This window comes from Acartia tonsa, chromosome 5 (assembly GCF_053477335.1).
Source record: "Acartia tonsa isolate MP-2025a chromosome 5, ASM5347733v1, whole genome shotgun sequence".
NCBI classification, from domain to species: domain Eukaryota; kingdom Metazoa; phylum Arthropoda; class Copepoda; order Calanoida; family Acartiidae; genus Acartia; species Acartia tonsa.
The window spans coordinates 12,486,454-12,508,563 of NC_137264.1; the positions used below are offsets into that span (position 1 = coordinate 12,486,454).

Below are 22,110 nucleotides of genomic sequence, written 5' to 3' on the forward strand. Positions count from 1 at the left end.
TCAAGTAAGGATATATATATATAATAGATATAATCCATGAGATATATGCTTTTTAAATCAGCCAATAGGAAAACAGTAATAAAGCTTTTCACGGCTAAATTATACCGTGTAAAACTTCTTCACTCATATAATGTGGAAGCATATGACAAAACATGTATTTCGTCACTTGTATTATTGGAACCAATTGAATGAATAACAAAAAAAATAAATGCTAGATTTTCCTTATCAAGTTTGACGGATCATGGGGCTAGTTTGACCATCTAGATGTACTATATCTATTGGATATATATATTATACATTTACTTGGAAGATTCCATTTAAGACTTCTCATATGTATATATGTATATGTTTTAATAGTTGATGGTTTGAAAACGTGTACCTAATACACCCGTAAGGCAGTGATAGAGGAGACATTGGGTTGTTTATTAAACTAGTCCCCAAAGTTTTACTATATAGTTTGGGAACTTATTTTAATATTTAAGTTGAGTGTAGTAATATTTCAAACTCTAATTAAGGGGCAATTTTGTGTTTCATCATTGGATAGGTATATTAATCTATCGCCTTTTATATAGAGTAGTAAGGTTTTTAGTACCGAAGCTACTCTATAATTCACTTTGTTCGTCAGTCCGTCCGTATTTACTCGATAACTACTGAAACGCTAAGAGTTCTGCATTTTATGGTTTTAGGCTACTTTCCTTTTTCCTTCGAATACAGACATCAAAGATGCTAGAAGCGCAGCCACTAGTCTTTAAATGAAGTATAAGAGTATAAAGTACAATATTTCAACATGAAAAATATATGTAATGATAATTATGATGAAATAATATGTGTTGACAGAAGTCAGAGTGATCAAACAATAGAGTTTTAGAATAGATAATTAAACCAAATTAAAAATGGAATTGTCATTAATGACCTTCACTTTAAGTTAATTAACGAGACTAAAAATCTTCTTTATGGTTAGATTAAACATTGGACTTTAAATTAACAGGGATCTAAATGATGATACACTTAATTACCCCTCCTGTAGCTTAAAATTAGTGCTTGAAGCGTTTGAACACTTACTTAATGAATCAACCAATCAAAATTCACTAAAGACCTCAAGGTTGTTATGACAACTAATAAGAAAACGTTATTAAAAAACTTTGGGGACTAATGTAACAACAGCCCATTGTCCCCTATCGCTCTGGAAAAAAGTACTCTATTAAAAAATCGTCCAAATTGCTGCTGAAACCCACAAACAGCTGATATTTTGATTAATTGTCACTCAGCATTAGTTAGCACATACACACCAGGAATATTAGGGGATAAGACAATTGGAGGAAAAATTGGTTATTACAACTAAATGACGATAATGAAAATAACTCCTTTGTAGTAGGGTTGGGCTGGATATCTGGTTTGGCCGTAAATCCGGCCATTTTCAATACCCGACCGGATACCGGATATTGAAAATATCCGGATACAAGATAACCGGCTGATTTTTGATGCCAAATATCCGGTTATCCGGCCGGATATCCGGTAATTTGCCGGATATCAAACGTTTGCTAGATATCCGGCCAGAACCGGATATCCAACATTAGAAATTAGCTGGATATCCGGTATCGGGCCCAACCCTACTTTGTAGATCAAATTTTTTTGGGAAAATATGAATTTATCTTCCATGAAACTATCCGTATATCTTATCCATGCGGACTGTATGATCTAAGGGGGGGGGGAAGTTTGTACAGTTATAGGAAATGAAATTCAGTATTAAAGTTTGGGAGGGCCGTGTGGGCTTGTTTTTAGAGTTATCAACCTAATTCTTTTTGTGAGCTCTCTTATATGACTGGATCTACACATAAAACTTTGAAAATTGAATTTTGGGACTTTCCCTCTAGGGGCTAGTGGAGCAAAAGACCCCCCAAACACTAAAAATTTAAGTTCTGAGCTTATTTTTAGAGATATTTTTCAGAAACCTTTTTTAACATAACCAAACTAAGTAATCATTGGAGATTTCATTTTGTGACTTTCCTTCTAGGGGCTTGTGGAGCAACAGACCCCCCAAAACACTAAAAATATGCGTTCTGAGCTTATTTTTAAAGATATCAACCTGATTTTTTAAAAATAATACTTTTTTAACATAACTGAATCAACGAACCATTACAGATTTCATTTTGGGACTTTCCTTCTAGGGGCTTGTGGAGCAACAGACCCCCAAAAACACTAAAAATATGCGTTCTGAGCTTATTTTTAAAGATATCAACCTGATTTTTTTAAAATAATACTTTTTAAACATAACTAGATCAACGAACCATTACAGATTTCATTTTGGGACTTTCCTTCTAGGGGCTAGTGGAGCAAAAGACCCCCCCAAACACTAAAAATTTAAGTTCTGAGCTTATTTTTTCAGAAACCTTTTTTAACATCCTTGGATAAGATTAGCCCGAGAAAAATTTTATATTAGAAAATTTGAACCATTGTTAAATCGTAGAACTTGATTCAAAATGCAGTTGCAATTGTTTTTAAAAAATATTTTTTTCAAACTATACACCCTTCCCTTTCTCTCTCTTATTACACAGCCAGTTTGACCGCTTCTCCTTTATTTGTTGTTTGGTTGTGTTATAGTATAGATCTAAACAGTAGCTGTGAATTTAAAATTTAATTTTTTATGATATATTTTAACATTTTGACTATTTTTGTATAATTCTTAATGCTTTTTTCATTTATTTATGTTGTTGTTTTCTATTACAGATGCGATTGATAATGAAGATTTTTTTCTTTGAAATATATTTCGTTATGAAGCAGCAGTAGTTACTAATTTATAAATGTTATGGTTGAGATAGATTTATAACTGTTAAAAGTTTTTTAACATAACCAAACTAAGTAATCATTGCAGATTTCATTTTGGGACTTCCCTTCTTGGGGCTAGTGGAGCAAAAGACCCCCAAACACTAAACATTTAGGTTCTGAGCTTATTTTTAGAGATATTGAGATTTTTTTTTCAGAAAACTTTTTTAACACAACCAAACTAAGCAATCATTGCAGATTTCATTTTGGGACTTTCCTCTTAATATAATTTTTTTTTCAGAATATTACATATTATTTGAAAATGACTGTGAATTGATTCAAGCGCATTTTCATTGGACTCTTGAAGGAAAGTGCTAAATCAAAATCTGTAATGATTACCTAGTTATGTGAAAAAAATTTACATTAAAAAAATATTTTGATTGTTTTTGGGGTCTTTTGCTCTACTAGCTTATAGAAGGAAAGTCCCAAAATGAAATCTGTAAAAGTTACCAAGTTCGGTTTTGTTAAAAAAGTGTTTTTGTAGTATTTTGCTCCACTAGCTCCTAGAAGGAAAGTCCCAAAATGAAATCTGTAATGGTTCGTTGATTCGGTTATGTTAAAAAAGTATTATTTAAAAAAATCAGGTTGATATCTTTAAAAATAAGCTCAGAACGCATATTTTTAGTGTTTTTGGGGGTCTGTTGCTCCACAAGCTCCTAGAAGGAAAGTCCCAAAATGAAATCTGTAATGGTTTGTTGATTCTGTTATGTTAAAAAAGTATTATTTAAAAATATCAGGTTGATATCTATAAAAATAAGCTCAGAACGCATATTTTTAGTGTTTTTGGGAGTCTTTTGCTCCACAAGCCCCTAGAAGGAAAGTCCCAAAATGAAATCTGCAATGATTACTTAGTTTGGTTATGTTAAAAAAGGTTTCTGAAAAAAAAATCATCTCAATATCTCTAAAAATAAGCTCAGAACTTAAATTTTTAGTGTTTGGGGGGGTCTTTAGCTCCACTAGCCCCTAGAAGGAAAGTCCCAAAATGAAATCTGTAATGGTTCGTTGATCTAGTTATGTTAAAAAAGTAATATTTAAAAAAAATCAGGTTGATATCTTTAAAAATAAGCTCAGAACGCATATTTTTAGTGTTTTTGGGGGTCTGTTGCTCCACAAGCCCCTAGAAGGAAAGTCACAAAATGAAATCTCCAATGATTACTTAGTTTGGTTATGTTAAAAAAGGTTTCTGAAAAAAAAATCATCTCAATATCTCTAAAAATAAGCTCAGAACTTAAATTTTTAGTGTTTGGGGGGGTCTTTTGCTCAACTAGCCCCTAGAGGGAAAGTCCCAAAATTCAATTTTCGAAGTTTTATGTGTAGATCCAGTCATATAAGAGAGCTCACAAAAAGAATTAGGTTGATAACTCTAAAAACAAGCCCACACGGCCCTCCCAAACTTTAATACTGAATTTCATTTCCTATAACTGTACAAACTTCCCCCCCCCCCCTTATATGTACTGTTTGTCAGATTATATAATTAGCCAGGTCTCTGTGTGTTTGGCAGGCAGGGAGGGGACATTGGACTGGAAATTTTACTGGTACCCAAGTTTTAGATAACCACGTTGTCTCATTCGTTGGCTCAAAACTTTGATTCGTTACAAACTAGTAGTATACAGTCAGTATGGATATTTAGATAGGTTCATAAAAAGATAAATTCATATTCTCCCCAAAAAAAATCTATCTTTTTTTTTATAAAATATTAAATCAAATATCTAAAGGGATAAGATAGATGTACATCCAATATCATGATTAACAAATTACCCCTCAATAAAAAAATATTGCTTTATTGTATTTATAAAACTTTGGGGGCCAGTATGTCTTACAGTCCAATTAATTCCGGGGGAAATTTCCTAGAATCACAAAAAAATACAATATTGTAAATTTAACTGTAATTTTTATTTTACCGAGAAAAAAAATATACTAGAATTATTCCATAAGGAAAAAACAATTTTAATGCTCTTATTTTGATATTATACAGGGAGGGAGAGGACATTGGCCAGTAAATTACATTGCTGCCCAATGATTATAATCATATTATCTTATTCATAGGCTTCAAAACTTTGGGTACTTTCATTGAATTATGATTGTTTTTTTCAAACTTTTTAACCAATACTATTAATCTAAAGGAGGGGTTATATTGTTAATACTTATTAGAGATGTTTATCAATTTATCGTCCATTGTCTTATCCCTTAAATCCCTGTAATCTTAAAGATAAAATCACAAGACCAAATCATCCTTTTAAAAAAAGCTTATGATTTAAAGTTTAACTTTTTTTTTTATTTTTGCAAAAAGAAAAAAAATATTAAATGTCTATTAAAGGGTAACTTCCATAAAGTGTATTTGAAGAATTGGGCTATCTAGAACAACTAACCTTTTAACCAAAACTTTAATATAAAGAAGTAATTTTGTTTATTATCATTGAGGTTTTACATTAAATTGATAACTCAAACTTAAGAGATGTATCTCATTTTACTTTAAAAACTTTATGGGATTAATATTATGTTTACTATTTCCCACAGAAAATTCCGTTACATTACAGATAATCAAATATTCCAGAAAAAGGAATTGTAATCTATAATACAAAGTAGCTTGATGTCTGTACGTCTGTCTGTCCGTCCGTCCGTCCGTCCGTCCGTCCGTCCGTCCGTCTGAAGCTTAAGATCTCGGTAACCACTGAACCGATCGGATTCAACTCTTCAGGGAATATACCTACTGGTCCTGTGGTGGTTTTAGGCTATTTTCTTATCCCCCACCATTTTTTTTGTAGGAGATATCCTTGGTCCTTTTTTTTCTTTTTACGAATTTTACCTTAACTTTTTTATCATCTCTTGGGGCAAAGCCCCTAGAGGCTAGGGGCAAACCCGCTAGTATAATAAAAAACGAGAACGCAGTGTCTTAGTTGAAAAAACCCTCATACATTGAGGGTTAAATATTGATGTACATCTTCAATGACACAAAAAAATGATCCCTTCTGTAGATTACAATTAGTGGATGAAACGTTTGGACACTTAACCAACCAATCAAAGGGGTAGCTTCACGAAATGCATTTGAACTTAATATATGCGGTTCACTAAATTAAGTTCAAATGCATTTCGTGAAACTACCCCTTTTAATTAAAGTCCCCAAAGTTGTTAGGCAAATCAATAAGAAACATACAGGTTCTATTCCAGCGGATATTAATATGTTCCTAAACTAAACTTTTAAAAATTGTATAGAATACGCTTCGCGTGTTAAAAATTCCTAAATATAATAAATTCTAGGAAAATATCAATAAGAACTTTTCCAGTTAAAAAATTCTAGAATCTGCCAGTCGCACAAGAAAAGGTTAATGGTAGATAAATTAATCTTCCAACCAAAAATTCGCAAAGATTGATGATGTTATGCTATCCTCTTGAATTACTGTGAGGTTAAAATGTTTCATTTATGACTTGATAAGGTCGTACAAACGACTAATGTTCAAACTTTTACACCATTATTTTCAATCTACAGTAAGGGTAATTTTGTTAATTTAAATTAGGGGTGTACATCAAATTAGCGTCCATTGTCTTATCCCTTAGTACAATACCTACTTCGAGTAGGGGAAGGATTATTTTATCTTTCATTGGTATATACCCAAATCTTTGAGACTGTACCATAATCAACGAAAATTAATAGTTATTTACCGTTGCAACATATTATAGACAGCTTTCCGCGGGTATTAAAATGGATAAATATAATATTTAAAACTAGTATTAATTTTATGGTTCTTATTTTAATATTCGTGGAAAATTGTCTGCTATACATGATTTTTCAGTATGGCAGAGAAACGGTAATAATCCAGATCATACTGGAAACAATATTTAAGCCCACGTAATTAAAAGCGAAGCTTTTCTATAATTAGGGTCGGTCCGTACGTCCGTCCGTCCGAGATAGATAGCTTTTATTCGTTAATTTAGGCATGTTAGAATTGTCCTATCGATTTCAAACTTTGCATGATGATTCCTGTAGTAGTTAGGTACGATTTAGAAAGCGTAGCAACTCTATAATCATTACCAGAATGTCCGTACGTCCATAGAAACATGTTGATTTTTCTACTTTTTTAACAACAAATTTTTATGTGATCTAATTATCAGTTTGATCTGATTTTTGATATATTGATTCCTGGGACAACAAAGAACAATATTTAAGCGAAGCAACTCTATAATCAAGTCCTAAAAATGTAAATATGTCCATAAACATTATCCTGTATCAAGCAGTTTTCTAACAAATTTACTTAAATTTTGCTTCGACTCTTTCGATACTTTTATATTCTGATTATTCAGTTCAGACACTATACAAGTGTTAATGTCCGTTTGTCCTACCGTTTCAGTGCTTCGCTTTTATGGATGTTGTCATCCTTGTTTTTTTTCTATCATTTCATTTAGAAAACGGATGAAAAAGGTCACCAAAAATCTATACTATTTCACATAAAAATGAATCATACATGTAAAAAAATGCTTGGAAACGTTTGAAGAATAACTAGGATATGATGTAATTAACATTTTTTAAAACAGGATTTGAAAAAACGTATGTCCTTTTCATATATCCAAGGAAAGAGGAGGAAATTTAAATGTAATTTACATTTTTTCATTTGTTTTGATTTAAAAATCCTAATTCTTTTTATAATTCAAATTGGTAAATTTAAACTCTGTGTGTCCAAACTTCATTATTATAGATGTATGTCTAATGTATATTAATCTGCCGTCCATTACCTTATCCCTTAATATCAGTTTAAGCATTTTGAATCTCAATTTCTCACCCCCAATAATAATGAACGATAGTTCTTATTAATGTACTCCCACAATTATGATAAACAAAATTACAGAATATGTAAAAAAAATTATAGGTGAAATAGAAAGGACAAACCTTTATATTAAGTTAATTAAGTTGCCAAATATCCTTAACTTATACAGACGAATTGACATAGTTATAAATAAGCAGCCCTTCTAAAAAAAAATAATAACTTTACCTTAATAAAGTTGATGAAATGAATCCTCTATGTATAATATCTGCTATTAAAAATAATTACAGAAAAGCTTCGCTTTCAAAAATATGCTGTTTTGTTAACCTTTTAACTTCACTGAGTATCTTTATTTCACTTTTTATTATTTCAACTTTTTATATAACACTATCTTTCTATTCCAATGCTTTGATATTTAATATTTTTATATTCTGAAAACTAAAAGATTAATAAGTTTAAATATAATGAATAAGTCTAAAATGATATATTGCCAAAGCTGTTATGCAAAACTAAAGAGGCATATTAAAATAAAACTAGTAATTATCAAAGAAAAGGAGTGCTGGGGGTGATTGGGGGGGGGGGGGGAGGCTGGGATTGTCCTAGAACCGCTAGATTAAATACAATCTGGTATTACAGGACACTTTAAAAATGACTGAAGGATAACGAACAAATGAACGAGAGTGAGAGTGGTTGAATGACCCGAATTAAGGACTTTTGGACGGACGGACTAACGTCAAAAGCAACACACGGCAGAAGGGGACACATGAAAGAAAAATCAAGTTTAGGAACCAGTTTTAAAGCCCCCCAATCCCCCCATAACCCACGCGTTCAAACACACATTGAGAAATAATATCTTATATATGTGCAGTGCTTGGTCGTACCATCGAAGCTTATCCTTAGAAGTTACATATACATATATTATACATAATATCGCCAACAGCAGTGGTGTGTGTGTGTGTGAGTTTGTATGTGTGTGATGTTGGCACTACACCACCGCCACATTTTGTTGATGTGGGGGAGGGGGGGGGGGGATATGACCTTCAGTTACATACAAAGCGCGCAGACTTGAAAACCAGAATCAACAACAACCCTCCCTACTCCCCCCATAAAGGGAAGGATGTACAGTTATGGTATTATATATATATGTGAGTATGTTATGTATGTACCGTTGTCTAGCTATCTCTCCCCCCCCCCCCCTTCCTCACTCCAACAACTTCATATTCCAACATCCTTACAACTTCTTGTCCTATCTCTCATATAAAACCAGTTACTAAAGTGTGTGTGTGTGTGTGTGTTGCTTAAGCAACAGCAAGCAACAGCCTGTGGCTACAGCCTAAGATAACTCCTACGCTTTTGAAAGCAAAAGTACCCAAGCTAAAAATATGACAAAAAGGACATTTTTTAAATTAATTGTAATAGCCACCATTTTAAATTTTGATTAATGCAAGATAATTTAAAATTAATTTTATCTAATTTGACAGAGTCCTACGCAATAAAATCAAAATTTAAAAATTAACAAAGGGGGGGGGGGGGGCGAAAGTGACACTTTTTGAAACCAAAACTAAAAGTCAAAGGAACTCAACTAAAAAAAGAGTTACAGGTCTGACATTTTGCATGGCAGTTGCTTTATAGGGGTACAATATGGAACTGTGAAGAAACGGTGTCGCAACCGCCGAAAACCGCCGAGAAAAGGCAAAAAAAATTTCGGCGGAAAACGGCGGTTGCGCCGCCGTTTCTTCACAGTTCCATATTTTACCCCTATAAAGCAACTGCCATGCAAAATCTCAGACCTGTAACTCTTTTTTTAGTTGAGTTCCTTTGTTGACTTTTAGTTTTGGTTTCAAAAAGTGTCACTTTCGCCCCCCCCCCCCCTTTAATTTTTTTATAAAATAATTATGATGCCGTTTTTCAAAATGAATAATAAATGATTAATAAAAGCAATAAAATACTTAAGAAAACCATTGACTGTAACAAAAATCACTAGAAACAACCGGTTTTAAAATCATTAAATGAAACCCTACGTCTTAGCTAGTACAATTTAAGATGAGAAAAAAGAATCGCACAATTTTAAAATGCGTATTACTTTATTTTAAAGGGAAAAACTGTTAAAATACAAGAATCTTACTTTAAATGATTAAATCGAGATTGTATAGATTATATAATGTAATTTTTATAGATAAAGATTGAATCATTAAATGTCAACACTATAAAACACAAATTTAAATAAATAAAACTTCACAATATAATCACAAATAAGTAACTAAAAGCTAATTATAAAAATCCCCCCAAAAATGTCCTTAAATTGACAAATCAACACAACAGTACAAATGTTTGAGCAACTACACTTTTGTTGTTGCTGTAGCGAAGTTGTTGTTGTGTAAAAATGCTGTTGCAATAGCGCGCGGTTGTGGGCTTTCCACACGCTACAATGTTGTTGGTTAACTAACTCTCTGGGTCTTACACTTTGTTATATTAGACTTTAACTTCGGTAGAATGAGAGAGAGAGAGAGTGAGTAGGAAGGAGAGAGATATGGAAATGTAATAGATTTACTATCGTAGATGGTCCATGAAGACAAAAATTCGTTTAACTTGTTATAGTTATTTATAGCATCGTATTATAGACAGCTTTCCGCCTATATAAAAGTGTTCAATTGTTTAAAACTAGTGTTGTTAGCCCCGATAAAACTGGTATTAGTCTTATGATTTTTATTTTAATATTCGTAGAAAATTGTCTGTTAAACGATGTTGTACATGGTTATTTAATATGACTTAAACCGGTTCTAATCCAGAGGATAATATTAATCAGTTTCGAAGCCATACTGGAATAAACATTATTAGCAGACGAAAATGTTATATGAATAAATCAAATAATACAAGCTACAAAATTCTTAAGACAATAAAATTTCCTAATACAAAGCTTACGAATCAAATGAAAAAAAAATCGTACCATTCAGTGTACACTTTTTGACCAATAAATTGGTCGAAATGTTACTATTGGTTCTATCAAGTGATTAGACATCTAGACTTTTATATCTATTTTAGGAGTGCGGTAAAGAGAGAGATAGATAGAAACAGTCATTCAGTCTGCTAAAATGTTCTAAAGAGGTAGAGAAAAAAAGGATAGTTTATAGCAGGAGGGGGGAACAAGCTAAATACCCCCAATTATGATGCAAATAACAGGAGTGAGAAGGGTTATTTGCAAATAAAAGGAGTGAGAAGGGGTATTTTTACTGCGCATGATCTGAATGTATGTAGACCCATCAAAACATTGTAGAATTACAGCAGCCGAACCGAAAGTTCTCATGTCTGTTAAGATTTTTAGCGAAGCTTTTTCTATAATTAGGGTCGGTCCGTACGTCCGGATAGCTCTTATCGTTAATTTGGGCATGTTACATATGTCCTATCGTTTTCAAACTTGGAATGATGATTCCTGTAGAAGTGAGCTACGAATTAGAAAGCGTAGCAACTCTATTATCGATACCAAAATGTACGTATGTCCATTTGTTACCTTTTTGACAACAATTTTATAATGTGATACATTTGGTTATTCAATTCTGATATTCTACAAGTGTTAATGTTAGTTTGTCCTACCGTTTCAGAGCTTCGCTTTTATGGATGTTGTCATCCTTGCTATTTGACAACATAGAGTAGTAAAAAGTAGACATAATTGAACAGTTTTAAGAATAATCCTATTTTATATAGGGAGATTTGTTTAGTCTGTAGCTAAGATTTCGATAACTACTAAACCTATTGAGTTCTCCATTTCAGCTTAACATCGGCCCCGTGAATGTGTAGGACTATTTTTTTTTATAGATTTAAGTCTTAGGAAGGGTTTAGGCTGTTTTTCCATGCTCCCTTTCCCTTCGAACAAGTTATTTTTTAAACCAATTTTAAGCAAGGCAGAAGGTGACATTGTATCGAAAAAAATAATGATCCTCAAAATTTTACAAAAAAAAATTTAGGTATATCTTTCATTGGCTAATATAAAGTTTGGGGACTGGTTTCAAAACTTGCTTGGTTGGCACTGAAGGTGTAATTTTGTTCACCATAATTGGGGGGTGTACATCAATTTATCGTCTATTGTCTTATCCTTCTTAAAGTAAGTTATCCTTTCTGAATTTAGCCCCATCTATAAACCCAAAAAGAAGCTAACACAAAAAGCGAAGAAAGATTGATAAAAAAAAAACAAAATACACCAAAATGTATGAAAAAATCCACCAATACATAAAAAAAAGGCCTAGATACTCTATAAAGCCCATTCTGACAAAAATTGCTTTCGCAACATATTCCAGCTGTTTCAATTTCGGGTGTTACATACTAATCAACAACGGACAGACGGACGTACCAGGGAGGAAGGGGACAATGGGCTATTTATTACACCAATCCCCAAAGTTTGGTTATTCGTTGGCATAACATCTTTGCGGACTTTTATTGAACATTGATTCGTTGGTTCATTAAGTTTCAACCACTAATTGTAATATAAATAATGAGTAATTTTGTGTATAATCATTGGGGATGTACATCAATGTATAGGTCATTGTCTTATCCCTTTAGATCCCTGTGGGCGTACACTTTTACTGCAACTTCATAATATAGGAAAAGAGAGGTGGGGGGGGGGGGGTATTATAAAGTGGGAGTGGGCGGTAAAGGGTTAAATATATTTTAGAGAGGGATAAAAAAGAAAGAGGAAAGAGAGAGAAAGAGAGATATGAGAAAGATAAAGAGAGAGACAGAGAAAGAAAAAGAGAAAGATAGAGAGACAGAGAGAGAGAGAGAATACATCGGAACAAAGAGTGTTCTTTGTCTGACTCTGAGGGAACCTAGAGGATATTCACGTAGTCAAAACTTTTTTTCCTCGTTATTTTTTCTATCAATGAGCGAAGAAGAAAAAACGCAGTGCCCTATATAATTCCAATCAGGCCTCGCTACTACTCGGCAGCGGGACATGACAACCGCCGCAAAAAAAACTTTTACATCAAAACAAAGACTTTGGGTACTTTGTGTCTGAATGGTTGTACTGTTGTTGAGTGTTTGTCAGGGATAGGAAGGGATAACACAATGGAGGATTAATTGATATACATAACCATTAAAGATGAACAAGATTATGCCAATTAAAGGCTAAAGTATTTGGTTGAAATGTTTGAACACTACTAGCCAGCAATCAAAATTCAAAAGTATCCAAAGTTTTTAAGTCAACGAATAAGAAAACATGAATATAAAACTTTGGGTACTAGTGTAATGAACAGTCCAATGTCCCCTCCCTCCCTGACGTATAGAGGTTGCAGGAATTATTATCATAGTTTGTCTCGAGGGGAGGGTTAGTAACTAACCCCCCCCCCCCAGCCCCATTTTGGGGTGATTTTAAGGGATGATTGGGGGGATATATCCCCCCTAGCATCAATTGAATTCGGTCTTGAAAGTAAGCTTTCAGACAGGATGGGAGGGAAGGGATATTGGACTATAAATAATACTAGTACCCAAAGTTTAATAAATACTTTGGGTACTTTTTATGAATTCTTGATATACAGTGTCAACACTAAACCAATAATTATAATCTACAGGAGGGGCGATTTCTGTTTATCATCATGGGGGATGTGCAATAATTTATCCTCCATTGTCTTATCCCTTAAACTCCCTGGCGTGCTGCAGACGTCTCGCATCCGAAGGGTGGGAAACCGGGGGTTGTTGGAAAACTTTTGGGTAGAAAAGGAAAAAAGTTTTTACAATACTAAAAATGTTTTCATATAGCAACTTAAAAGGAGAGGTTTCGTTATTTTATAATTAAATAGTTTTCTTTTTATAAAAAGTATTAATGTTTTATGTTTGAATTTTAAGATCTCGGAAAGGGCTGGTCCGAATGGTTTCATAAGTCTTGGGATGGTTTTAGGATGTTTAGGACTATTTATTTTTCATTATCCCTACCCTTTTAGGTCTATTTAGCTAAATTGAAACACTTTTTTTGCTTCAAAGGAAAAAATCCTCCAAAAAATTATCGAGACTAATCAGATTTTTCTTTTTTATGATGTTCCTAAGTTTCCTAATCCTACGAATAAAGGGATAGGTAACTGAAAGATAAATAATTTTTTCTTATTTCCTTATATAAAAGTATCTGGATGTGTGTGTGTCTGTCTGTACCGAAGGATCTCATTAAGGACTAATATGGTTCTTATTGGTAGGGAATTCTAATAAGTAACAGGTTGAATGTCTGTCTTTGTGTGTCTGTCTGTACCGAAGGATCTCGCTAATCTCTGGAACGATATGGTTCTCCTTTACAGTTAACAGGGAAGGGTTTCTAAAGCTATAATCTAAAGAAATGGTCGACGCTCCGCCCCACCCCCTTCTTCCGTAAAATAGCAGATCTTGTTATTATATTTTGTCAAAAACTAAGCAGCCGCAGCCATAAATGGAGTATCCCTATAATTTGCAGCTAATCAAAAGCTGCTTATAAATAAAGAATTGAGCTAGCATTAAAAAGGTTTCAGTCAGAATTAGTTCCTAGTTTAAACTATTTAGTATTTTGTTTCCCATTGAACTATTCCTAAATGCTCTCCAATAGTAAAACAAAGAATTATAAAAAGGTGGCTGAGCATACGGGTGCGGACAAAGACTTTGAAGAAAAAAAAACAGATGGAATTTTTAGTATTGAAGCTACTCTTTTATTATACTGTATGTCTGTCAGTATGTCCGTGTTTTACGGCTGAACATACGGGCACAGACAAAGACTTTGGGAAAAAAGCTTAAAAAAAAGTGACAATGTTTTAAGTAAAGTAAAAAAGATGGGATTTGTAGTAGCGAAGCTACTCTTTTATCATAATGTCTGTCTGTCAGTATGTCCGTGTTTTACGGCTGAACATACGGGCACAGACAAAGGCTTTGGAAAAAAAGCTTTAAAAACAGACAATGTTTTAAGTAAAGTAAAAAAGATTGGATTTGTTACTATTTTATTCAACTGTTTGTCCGATGAAATTTTGAATGACGTTTTCTCAAAAACTTTTGGTACTTTTATAAGTTCCAAAATAGAAGTGTAAACTATAATTTACAGAAGAAGTAATTTTGTTTATCATGATTGTGGATGTACATCAATTAAACGCTCACCCTTGCAATCCATGGTTTTATACTGTAAAGTTTCCTCAAGGATCTTAAGGGATAAGACAAAATGGACGATTAATTCATGAATATCCTTAATGATGATTAAGGATATTATCCCTTCTGTAGATTTTAATTATTGATACCTAAGTTTGGACATTACTAGTTTATGAACCAACCAATCAAAATTCAATAACAGAGTTTTTAAGCAAACGAAAAGGATAGCATTGTTATAAAACTTTGGGTACCAGTGTTATTTATGTCCCCTCCCTAACTGAGTTCTCTACAATTTTTATCCCTATCTTTGAAAAGTTGGGAGACAAAACCTTTGTTTCGTTAATTCTTCTCTGTCTTTAAAATATCTGAAAAAATTGGGAAAAATATTCGAAAATAAAAGTAACATGATGTCTATGAGTCTGTCTGCCTGTAGCTTAAAATCTCGTTTACGTCTGGTCTGATATATATAGCTCTCATTTAAGTGGAGGTTCAACTTACTTCCACCTCCCCCCTTTCCTCAATATCTAATACAGGTCTTTAGGGGAAAAAAGCAAAAGAATAATATTTAGTAAAGCAAAATAGTCTGAAAGTTATAACCATTCCAAAATTTGTCGTCAAAACAGTTTGCTAATATAGACCTCAGTTATGGGACAGTTCATTTGGTCAGAGGAGGGGATGGGGAAAAGGAGGAATCGTTATTTTAGACAGCTTCGAGCATCGCTTTATCAAAGTACATGAAAATCTGCTACAACGTCTATATAATGATGCAGTAAGTTTTTTTTTGTATGACTTGTCTCAATTTGTGAAGATCTTTAAGTTAAGCATAATTAACTTGGGATGAGAAAAATTGGACTAACTAGATAGTAGCGCAGCTACTCAAAATATTTTTATGCATATTCCCACATCCTATAATATAAAGTAGTAAGGATTTTTGTATGAAGCTTAAGATTAAGTTATTTTTTGTTAAGATAAGCTTCACATTGCTCCTGTGATAGTTTAAGCCTTAGGATGATTTTAAACTATTTTTCTAGCCCCTTCTACCCCCTTGGATACTAAGCCCCTAAATGCCAATGTCCAGCGTAGCCGCAAGAATTAATACATGTAAATGAAAATAAAATCTTTGAAATTCATTATGATAAAGAAATAAGATTTCGTGATTTTTATATTTATTCATAAAAATCTAGTAATACAAAAATACTTCTCACAAAGGAAAAAAGGTTTTATTTAAGATGTCTTTTTTTCTTATTTAATAATTTATTCCTTTAAGAACAAACTATACATAATTAAATCACATAGTCTTGGATTATTAATATATACAGTTTATAAAATAGCACATAAATTGATAATAACAAGCGATATTATAATATATTGTAAAAAAATTATCTAGTTATATTTGGAGACAGTTTAAAAATCAAATACTAAAATATTTTGTGTTGTCTTTATATTTCAAAACAAAATTAATAAATTTTTCAATGAGATATGTTGATATACCACTTTTATCTAATAATTTTGAACAGAATTGAGCTAAAAGCAATGTTTGAGAAAAATAATTGTTTTCATTCCATCTTGATAGACAAGGTTCTTTACTAATTTTTAGCGCCCTGTCTTTAGCTGCTAAAATGAGCATCGAAATTTGAGCAAAATCGTCACCTTTAAAGCATTCATAATAGATGTTAAAAAGAAAGAAATTTTCTTTAAGGAAAATGAACTCAGGGCAACCTTGGAAATAAATTTCATCTAGAAAAATAGCAAGACAATGGGCGAAGTATTTCGGAAATTTGCAGAAAAAAATTGCATGATCTGAATCATTTTTTACATAACATTTAGTACAAATATCACTATCTATTAGATTCCATTTGAATAATTTTGTACAACTTACCAGTGTGCGTATGTATTGTTCAAAAAGGAATCCTTTATAATATAAAGTTATAGGTAGATCAAGAACAATCTTAAAACTATTTTGAAAACTTTCAAAATCTGGGAACCATTTTTTATCTACCTTTCTAGTTTCTATTGAAGGATGAATACTAGCAATTTTTTTCTTATGCATTTGTTTGAAAAAAAGCGAAAAAATTGATGGTGTCTCATATGTAAGATAAAAAAGAGGTTTTTCTGCATTTTTATTCTTGTGCAAAGATAAACATTGTAAGGAACTAAACTCAAACTCATTTGAAATGTTTATAACCACCTCTTTTAGTTTTGCATAAATTTCCTGGTGATTGTCTAAAGTTTTTATCAAATTTTCTTTAATAACAGGGATATAAAGATATTTTTGCTGAATTGTTATACTTTTTAATATAGAAGCAATAGTCTTTAAATTACATCTATCAAGGATTATACTTTCTCTACTGCTAAATTTAATGTCTTTAGACCAATAGGATGAAGTAATGGGCGATTGCAAAAATGTCTTTGGATTTTTTTCTAACTCTTCTAGAAAAATTTTAGATTTTTTAAACATTGTTTTCCCCTGAGGTGGGTATAAAGACATAAATTTATTACTGTATTTTTTCAACATATTAGAGCCAAAGTTCTTAAGAATAGAAGAAATAGGTACATGCTTTTGTTTTAGAATTATAGCTAAATTTGAATTAGGGTATTCGTTGGCATGTTTGAGGATATTAAAAAAGCTTGTTATCCAAATAGAAAAACTTTGCTGTTCTGGTAAAAGCATATTTAAACCGCCATCGTGAAACTCTGATTCAATTCTCTTTTTAGCTACTTTGTATCTGTGACTTGATCCATTTGACCAAAGAAATTTAGAAGTACTTTTCCATATTTTTTTGCATATCACATTATTTGGTGAGTAAATTCTATATATGTGCAAAGCACAGGAATTCATGAATGAAAGGCACAGATTTCTTCTCTTAAAAATATTTGTTCCATGGTTAAAATGCATATTTTTAGAACGATTATTAAGTTTATTCAATAATTCTTTATATGTTAAATTTAGAGAAGTTGCAAAATCAAAAGACAAGTAAACTCCTAAATGTTTAACAATATTACAGGGTGTTCCCAAAGAACTTAAATTTACTGGACAGTTGCCATATGTTAAAATTTTTGTTTTTTTGAAGTTAATTTCTATATTTACTGTTGACTTTAGTTTTTTTAGTAAATCAGATAAAGAAGTCACATCTTTTTCAGTTTTTAGAGTTAAAGCTTTAAAGCCGTCATCGGCAAAAAATATGGCTGGCAAATTGTGTTTTTTGATCTTTAACATTAAGTGTGACATTAACTTACTGTTTAAGCAAGAATAAAATAAGTGATTATAAATAACAAATTTATTTGCACTACTAGGGGCACCCTGTGGAAATCCCAACTTAATTTCATATTGTTTTGATATATGATTATTTACAACCACCCTAAATTTGCCTCCATTAGAAATAGATGCCCAAACTTTGGCAAATTGTGGTGAAAAAATGTGGTTTAGTATCTTATCAGATACTTCGTATAACGTTTGATCATATGCTTTTTTTAAATCAAAGAAAACTAATTGGGAATCTATTTCTTTAGACTTTATATAGTTCATTATAGCAGTGATAGATATTGTAGCAGTAGCCATGTGCCGTTTCTTAATAAAGCCAAATTGATCAGAATGTACAATTTTACTCATGAAAGGAGCAATTTTATTGTTTAATGCTTTGTCCAAAATTTTTTGGCTGTTTTCAGATAAATAAATTGGCCTTAAATTATCCGGATTTGATGAATCTAAATCTTTTTTTGGAAGAAAACAAACATTTTTGATCTTAATAAATGAAAAATCTGAATTATCTAAATCCATGTCGTACATTTGATTAAATGCATTAGTTGCAAACTTAGGGACATTTTGAAAAAGAAACATAAATAAACTTTTTGGCTGTGATGTTGGTCCAGGGCTACTACGATCTTTAAGAGATTTTATGACTTTTAGAAACTCCTTTGTACTACTATATGGAGAAATAGCATTTTGTATTTTAGGAAAAATATCATCCAGCTTTAAATTAAAAGTTTCTAAAAGTCCGTTTAAATCAGCTTTAGGAATATCATCAGGACAGACAGATGCAGCATGAATTTTGCCTAGTTTATTTACAATTTTTTCAGGACAATCAGTCATTTCATTGTCTATTAGTAAATTGTAACTGTTCTTTTTCTTTGGTTTCATATTTTGATATGTAAGATAATTTGGTTTACCATCTAGCAGAAGATATCTCATATAATATATTTCTGCCCTTGAACTAACCAAATTCTTAAAATATTCTTGCTGCGTCTGAATAATGTATTGAATGCTTTGCAAAGAATCTTTATCAGGATAAGTTTCAATCTTATTATATAACATATTAATTTGTGAATCAAAATCTTTTGTTTTCTGAAACTCTTTGTGTCTCAATTTTGAGTAAAATACATCGTGTTTTTGCTTTAAATGTTGAATAAGGTTGAACATGGTTCCTGTATATTGATTTTTTGCATTTAGAAAGGATAAATCATCCACTGAAACATTTGCCAAATTTATATTTTTGTCATCTGAGTTCTTTTTTAGAAACCATTCTGTTTCTGTTTTCATAATATCCAGAAAATTTGTATCTTTAAACAAAAACGGTTTCCATGTTGGATTTTTGTATTTAAATTTGCTTTTTTTGGCAACTGTGACAGTTTTATGATCAGAAAAACTATTAAATCTAAATTCTATATGATTAAAGTAGTCAAAATTACAAAAGAAATAGTCAATATTGCTTTTAGAGTTAAATCTTTGCCCTGAACCGCGCCAGGTAAAGATTGGATTGACAGAAAGTTTATTGGCTAAATTAATCATATTGTGTCTAACTAAGAAATCATGCAAAAGCTTAGCCCTGTAAAAATGTCCAGGGTTGTTAAAATCAATATTAAAATCCCCAAAAAAGGTGAATGCTGTCAGATTATGATCTTTTATAAATGTAGCAATTCTATTTAACATATCTTTTAGCTCTAAAGTTGAACAAGATGGTAAATATGTAGGAATTAAATGAAATATACTGTCTCCAATTTTGTATTTCAAATACATGCAATGCGTGGAAATTATTGTCCTTGTCTCCAAAATTTTAAATACATTGTCATGGTACACAAAAATACCCGCTTTTGGTTCATTTCCGCTTGTTTCTCCCCCGTATACACATCCCTTGGGAAGTTTTATTTCACGATGAGAGCTTTTTAATTTTGTTTCAAGACAAACAAAAATGCTAGGAACATAATTAGCTGAACACGTTAATTCTTTAATCTTAAAAGGAACCTTAGATAAGTTTAATTTTCCTTTTGAAAAAAATCCAAGCCCACGAATATTGGTAAATTTAATATTTAAAGGAATATTTTTATTAGACATGCGAATTACGAATTATAAAACAATAAAAAAATGATAATTTAATTAAAATAAAGAACTAGAAAAATTCTAAAAATCAATTTGACTTGACTTTTAGCATAAGCCTAAATGAATAAGCCCTTCGGTTTCTTACTTAGTATGAAAAAAGGGTTGAAACCACCTCCCTAAGTTGTGTAATTGTATTCTAAAGGTTCATCTAGCCGGCCTAAAAGACAATGAAATATTAACATTAAGCATATTTATCACTCTTGTCCCCCCCCCTCCCCCCCCCCCCCAACTTATATTTTACTTATTTGCAGACATATGAGCATAGCTTCTCTAAAATTATGTACATATATTCTTATCTGTATAAATCTAAACTAATTCTCACCCTTGCCCCCCCCCCCCCAACTTTTATTTTACTTATTTACAGACATATGAGCATAGCTTCTCTAAAATTGTGTACATATATCTTGCTTTACATTTAAAAAAATATTATTAAAACTGCTTAATATCATATAACTTTTTCACTAGAATAAGGAAATTGTTTTTTAAAACAGTTGACAAAATTGATTAATAACTAGTTTGTGTTGTGATTGATGAATGCATGTGCTATTTGTAATAAAAAGTCCATGCTGTTAGGATTTTCCTGATAGCTTCCATAGTGATGTGTTGGTGGTGGAATGCGGGCTGGCGGGCTGCGGAGTGGCGGATTGCGTGCTGGCGGGCTACGGAATGGCGGATTGCATGCTGGCGGGCTGCGGAGTGGCGGTCTGCTGGTTGGCGGGTGGCAGACTGGTGGGCTACAGGCTTGCTGGTTAACTAAATTCTGCCTTAGGTTTGTTTTTGGTTTATTTCTAAACCTGTCATTGTGTTGTGGTTTAGTTGAATATCTTGATTTTGGTGTTCTATGCATATTATCATCCTTGTTTTCATGAATATAGGGCTGACCTAAAGATGTGTAATTAAACACCTTTGCCTTCCCTTTTCTCCTGCCACCTTCTCCCCGCGCCCCTATCCATTCTCCCTTGCAACCGTCTCTACTGCTAACACCTCCCCCTCCGTTGACTCCGTTATGCATTACTCTGACCCCTTCGCCTCTCCCCTGTAGCCCCCTACCCCCTGATCCCCCCTCCTGTGTCCCCTTACCCCCGCCATTTTTAACCTCCTTCCCTTTACCTCTTATCAGTGCAGTTTTATAAGATTTACTCTTCTTTTGTTTATACTTGTTAATGATATGTTGTTTGGGTTGGTTCATTGGTCTGTAAATCTTGCTGTCCTTTCTGATAACATCTAAATCCTTGCACTGCACCTTTTCATTTGCTGTAACTTCTATCTGTTTACTTCTTTTATATGTCACCTCAGTCCAGTTGTTGTCTGTGCCTGTCTTGTCTATCTCCTGTTCATCTTTTGGAAGCCTTTCATAAACAAATTCCCGAATAGTTTGTTTAAAAAACAAATATTCATCTGAAGTCATATCTTTGTCCTGCTCTGGTATGTATAGCCCAGAATGGTACAATGAATTGGTAGGGCATTCTTTGTACTCCGTTAGACCTTCGGTTCCAGGTATCTTTACAATGAACATAGGAGCCAAAAAATCCTCGTAATTGGTGGCCATAAAATCATTGATGTGGTAAAATTCAATTTTACCCTTATCTTGTAAATCCCTGAGAATTGTGGACAGAATGTGAACATTGTGTTTAAGAGTTGGGTATCTGAACAAACTGTACTGAATTGGAAGCGATATTTTATTCCTGTGGCAGTGTTGTTGAATCTTCTTGACTGCAATCTGTCTCTTAAGAGGTGATATGTACATAACATTTACAGGATATCTCAACTTGCCATTCTCCTCTACAGGTGGAAGCTGTATAATCTCTGTTATATAATCACACCCTGGTATGTCAGTACCACCTATGATCGTGGCCAGACTTGCATAGTGTGAATATGGTGTGCTCCATGATTTAGTATTAATTGGCACAAGCCTTTGTGCGTCAATAATGTGTAATGTACTAAAGAGATCAATAAGCTCTGGCGTTTTGTTGTGGCTGTACTTGTGGATAGGTTCCTCCTCGCTGCCAGAAGTAAAATCTAGCCTATTTAGAAGAGCCATAAACTTTTCATTAAGCCTAGAGCATTTAGCTT

General features: G+C 32.5%; 1 protein-coding gene across 8 annotated transcripts in view; it reads right to left on the reverse strand.

Moving 5' to 3' along the window:
- LOC145318775 (protein brain tumor-like) overlaps positions 1-22,110 on the reverse strand; it is a 260,980-nt gene that overhangs the window by 219,682 nt on the left and 19,188 nt on the right. The window contains exon 1 of one of the 8 annotated variants that reach the window (XM_080160317.1): positions 7,809-7,940. The exons of the other annotated variants lie outside the window; for them this stretch is intronic. The gene's annotated coding sequence lies outside the window, so the exon portion shown is untranslated. Of the gene's footprint in view, positions 1-7,808; positions 7,941-22,110 lie in introns of those variants that run through there. 8 annotated transcript variants of the gene reach the window in all.